The sequence below is a fragment of the Chenopodium quinoa genome, unplaced genomic scaffold, assembly GCF_001683475.1.
Source record: "Chenopodium quinoa cultivar QQ74 unplaced genomic scaffold, ASM168347v1, whole genome shotgun sequence".
In the NCBI taxonomy this organism is placed as follows: Eukaryota; Viridiplantae; Streptophyta; class Magnoliopsida; order Caryophyllales; family Amaranthaceae; genus Chenopodium; species Chenopodium quinoa.
In genome coordinates, this window is record NW_018745617.1 from 3,255,751 (window position 1) to 3,261,599 (window position 5,849).

Genomic DNA, 5,849 nt, shown 5'->3' on the forward strand with positions numbered 1-5,849 from the left:
AAGGTCACATTTTCATCCAAAATAACCAAAATAAGGCCTATTTGACTTCTACTTGCCCATTTTCTACATTTTTCAACAAATGACCAAGTTCTTCTTCATAACATGTCAATTATAGTTAGTTATAAGTGGCTAAGCCTTGAAATCACATAATAAGGGCATTTTACTAAGTTTAAGATCGTACCTCATCAAGATGTATGGTGTTGGAACAATGAGTCGCTATCTCAAGCATGAATCTCATCACGTATAATCCACAATCAACTCCATTATCTTGTTGTGGGCACTAGAATAGGAACAAATCAAATGAATCAAACGTCACATAAAACCCACAATTGTTTTAGCAATATTTATTAAGATAATCACAATATGATGTGGCATTACCATAGGTGATTTCCATGTAGGACCCCGTGGAGCACGACCATGTATCTTCTTCATAATACTATAGGAAAGTAAAATCAAATTTGATTAGTTTGACTACTAAATGAGTTAGGTTAAGATACTCAACACTAGGTAGCTATATTTACTTTTGTAGTACAGACATCACGAGGTACTTCTTTGTTGATCGAGCTGAATCAAGGTGAAAGATTGTGTTATTAGCAGGACAAATCACCATGAGGAACCAATGATACCTACATAAATTCACAATACACAAACACATCAATAATTAGGGTACAACAAATAAATCAGATGTAGAAAGAAATGAATTACACATGGTTAAACGTACTCCTCATAACATGGGGCGAATATGAACTTGTCTCCCGCACGCATTGATTCCCGAATATTATGGTTAACATAATACATCACCTCGGGGGAGTTGTGTAAGATTCTAGTCTCGGATGTCTGTTCGGGGCATAACCACCCAACTTTACTAGGTGAATCAGTGTCACTTAAGTGCTCCCGTAGTGCTCTACGTGCATGTGCAATGAAAAATTAATTGACATATATGACGGATAAACAACACTAATATATACAACAAATTAATTTAAGTGGCATGAGCTCGTACCTCATGAATATTTGAATGAGAGAAATGTTAAGTGACAGGGTAAAGTCGTATCCCCTAATCAAAAATAAATACCTAAATCACTAACTAAGGTAGATAGGGAAGTAGGGTCGATCTCCACAGGGAAAAAAAGTCTTTTTACTTCCAATTTATTATTATAATCTAAATTATTTAAGTAACCAATATTTTTAATTAAGTATGAGACTAAACTACAAAGAATAAGAGTAGGGAGAAAACAATATATAAAGGGATCTAGGGTATAGGTTCACCAATAAATAATACTCCAGGGTAAAACATAGTAATCAATCATTGACATTGCATAAATAACATGATTAACAGGCTCTCGCAATTTATTAATCAACATAGATCTAACAGGCTCTCGCAATTTACTAGATCTAAGTCCTCATTGAAAATAACCTTTAATATCAAATTAACATCTGCTCGATTCATCAATTTAATATTGCTATACTTTTACAAGCCGCAATTGTAAAACATTAAAACAATCCAATAAGAAATTATCATGCAATACTAATAATCAATAATAGTCAATCATCAATGCATCAATTAACCAGATTGTAAAGGGCTCTCGCTACTTATTACAATCACACAATTAATTTACCGGTATTAAATCTCATCTCTCGAATCTTGACTTAACCATTTATAAATTAACTTGCCTATTGAAACTAGACCTAAACATTAATTCTCATCTCTCGATTCTTGAATCAATATTGTCAAACTCATGCATAAAAGATAGGCCTAATCTAGTCACAGAGCATTAAATCAATCAATAGGAAATTAATCTAGCATTGATAATTAACAACAATAATTTACCCCTTCATATTATTTATTAGATCCCCATAAATCTTAGAAATTAAACTACTCACACATAATAAAAACTAAACTAATCAAAATAATAAAATAACTCATGATCAAAGGAATAAAATAAATAACTAAGATTAAGGGAAGAGAAATCGTTACCAAAATAAATCTAGAATTAAAAGAAAGAATTAAGAATAAAGGTTTAGAGAGAGTTTAAGAGAGAGAAAACTAAGTAGAGAGAGAAAGTCTAAGAGAGAAGAGATAAGGGAAGAAGAGAGATGATAAAAAACTTATTACGGAGGAGTATTTATATTCCGTACAAAAATCCTACGCTAAAACAAATTAAAACTATGTTAATCATCTACTAAGAAAACACGCGCCCGATCGGGCGAAGGGCCGCCCGATCGGGCTCGCCTTTTTCACAACGCCTATACTGATGTGCCGCGCCCGATCGAGCCTACGCTCACCCGATCGGGCCCGGTCTTCTTCTTCGAGGCTTGGACTTCGATTGGGCTAGATTTCTCAGCCCAATCCATATTTCCTCCCGGGTCTCGAATACATGGTCCAAATGCCCCGTAATCCCAATTACCGAGCCCTTAATCACCGGCTCTCACCGATCTTAGGCTCCAAAAGTGGTCATGTCCTTCTAGCTTCCGTAGTCGATCCAATAAAGCCCGGGAAAATGCTCCAAGAGTGCAATTTCCTGTAAAATACAACTAAAACTACGAAAACACTAGAACACACAAATTAGTAATAAAAGTGGCCCGAAGGAGCCAAAAACACTACTAATAACGACCAAGGGACGGGGGTAAAACACTATATAAAATGGACACATCATTAAGCATTGAACCGCTTAAAAATTCCTTCACATCTTGTTTGTTTAACCATGCACTTGCATTCTCATCATAATGGATCATTGCCTTAGGAAGTGCAATTTCAATGGGATCGTCACTAGGCAAATGACTAAAACGATTGTGTAGAAAAGTTAAATCCTTAGTTAGCGATTGAAGGACATTGTCTCCAACAAGTGGTGTAGGTTGCATGGCTGAACCTTTCGAAGAATTCTTCTTCGACACTTGTTCACTCTTCGACCCTTGTTCACTCATCTTCTTTATAGGTTGATCAACGCTTTTAGGCTTCACCACTTTCCTTATCTTTGATGGTTGACTTTTTTTTGAAATCTGATCAAAACAAAGATAATTAGAGTTCAAAAATTTTTGGCCGGGGTTTAAGCTAATAAGTACGCATCAAGATTTGTTATTTTGCACAACATCAAAATAAATATTACCTCGTTGATCAACCTCACCCAAGCACGTGGCCATTACACATAGCTACCCTTTGCTTCCCAAAGAAGAGTAATCCCATCATCCACTATAGGCACCGATAGTGGGATGTTTTCAAACCCAGCAATGTAAGAATTGATCCCGAACGAGTAATGTTGTGGCTTAAGCGATTGGAAATGGACCGTATCACCAGTCGTTGCTTGTGCACTACCATACGCCACCAACTGCAACTCTCCTCCATTTGATAGCCCCGGGGCTAGAAGTGTACACTCGGTCTCTACCTACACCAGTAACGAAATTCACTTGTAAAAACTGAAACTATAAAAAAGGGTCTTTTCCTACACAATTGATCATGTAACGAAATTTACTATGTTAAAACCAAACACGCTCCCTCGAATCCTAAATTCACCTCTAAATCTGGAAATTCATGGGGTATTGGATTATCAACCTCCCTCGAGTCCGCATGTGTGGGAGTAACAACCTGCAATAATTAATCAATAATGCCACATTAGATCTCACGTAACTCACAAGCTAGGCCAAAACTAATAGATAGAAAACTACCTCATGTATCTCCTCTTCTCCTTGTCCTTTTGGGTGACTACTGGAGTCGACCGGTGTAGTCGTGGGGAACAGCAAGGGTAAGTTCATTTGCTTCGCCCAAGAATTGAATTCACCTATTAACTCATTGCGAACTTGTTCCTTGATGGATGCCACCTTGGCATCCAATTCTTCCGGTGAGTTAACACTTCCTCGAGATCTTCCCTTTTTTGTGTATTCTGAACCCATCACCTTCTCCCATCCTAGCAACGTCCCTCCCATACCTACTACCCGGCCTGGATGGTAGGGCTTTCCCAAAGCCAAGGTGAAGGGGTCTTTCTCTATAGTCGGGACCAGCTTGCCATCAACAACTTCTGTAGTGTACTCAAGCTGTAGCATAAGAAAAAATGTTTACATGAATACATAAAATGTTTTTGTATGGTAAAGTTATGCTAAAGTTTCAAATAGCTTACAAGTTTATCCGCCACTTTTTTTTCCGGTTCCTTGATGACCCATTTTCTGGTGTCCTTATCAAAGGTATGTAGGGAACAAATGAAATCGCCAGCACGACTAACCAACGTAGTGATCGTGGAGTTGGAGGGTTCTGAGGATGACCCTTGAGTCAAAGCGGGGTATATACCCTCCTTCTTCCAAGTTTGCCTCCATTCACCAAATGTCTTGGCCCCCGTACGATGGCGGTACTCCTTCTTCAATGAATTTGCCTTGTTTTGCTCTCGAATTTCCTACATAAATAGTAATGTTAGCATCATTACTGCAAAAAGAGTCAATACGTTATACAATTCTCATTAGATTTATTAGTTCTTACAATTGCTTTGGGTCGAGTTATTTGAATAACAAAGTCTTTCCACTCGTCCTCCATCCCACTTGGCCATTTTTTCCAAGGTGGGTCTTGTTCCTCAACATCTTCCTCATTTCCACCTTCACCTTTATTTCCCTTGGAAGCTTTCTTCTTGTGTTTCTTTTTCTTATAGATCCATCCACTGGTCAAGTGGGTCTTGAAGCCTCTGAATCTCTCCGCTAGTAAAGAATCAAACACTCTTCTCTTCTGGGGATCATTAGGAATACTAAACAGCTTCTGCAATCACAAATACAAGCCATTATTATTTTCCATTTACAAACTAACATTAGGTGAAATTATTTGTAATACATGTAAATGTGCATTTGAATAAAACACTTGCCCTGGTATCATCCCAAAATGTTTGAATCAAGCCTGGAGGTACTTGCTTCCAAGAAAGTGTAATGGGGATTTTGCGCGAACATATGCCAACTTGGTTTGCATATTTTCGAATCCATTGGCCAGTAGGTCGGCCTCTTTTGTCATACTCCAACACCATGGGACCGGTTGGCTTCTTAAAAATTTTTGTCGGACCCCTACCCTTTCTCTTAGCTGGTTCCTTAACCCCCACTCCACCACCTGTGTTCAATTGCTCCTTTCCTTGGCTTTGAGTTTGAGGAGTAGTGTTCTCACCAACAATCTCAACAATTGTAGAATCAATAGCAGACGCACGTTCAGCTGAAATTTCAAATTCATCAAGCCTTTGCTCATAAGCATCTTGTTCCTGATCTTCTGGCTCACCCAAATCAGTCTCCTTGTTGACATCATATGGCTCGTCCTCATCCTCATCCTCATCCTCATAGCCATCACACTACGTGAAAAATTGGATTTGGCACCGGTTCAAACCCGGCCTAAGGCATCGGTTTGAACCGGTGCCAATTTGAGGGGTGCCAAAAAGGGGTTTACTTAGGCACTGGTTCAAACCGGTGCAAAAAATCGAAATTGGCACCGGTTAACCGGTGCCAAAAAGGCCCACATGAAATTATTTCAAAGTTTTTGGCACCGGTTAACCGGTGCCAAAAACCCCCCAAAAATCAATTTTTTTTTTCTGTCATTTTTCACTTAAAAATTAAATTGAGTAAAATAAATAAGAACAACAACATATTAATCGAATATCATTGAGAATATAACCGAAATTTACAGTATATAATCAAGAAAAAAATTACAATATAAGAATTATAAAATTAAACTATTACAACATATAAATAAATAAAAAAGAACTACAATATAACTAAAAAAAATATTACAACATCACAATAAAAAAAACCCCAAACATCTAAATCAATATTCTTGATTCTTGATTCTTGATTCTTGATTCTTCGATTATGTGCAATATTTTGGGCTTGCAAAGCAAATA

At 37.5% G+C, this 5,849-nt stretch overlaps 1 long non-coding RNA gene across 1 annotated transcript; it reads right to left on the reverse strand.

Annotated features, from left to right (window-relative positions):
* Window positions 1–221: 221 nt before the first annotated feature.
* LOC110716701 lies at window positions 222–603 on the reverse strand. Its single transcript, XR_002510559.1, has 3 exons — window positions 522–603; window positions 379–436; window positions 222–280 (listed from the first exon to the last, which is right to left on the reverse strand). It is a non-coding gene; the product is annotated as an uncharacterized LOC110716701 (long non-coding RNA).
* Window positions 604–5,849: the final 5,246 nt, after the last annotated feature.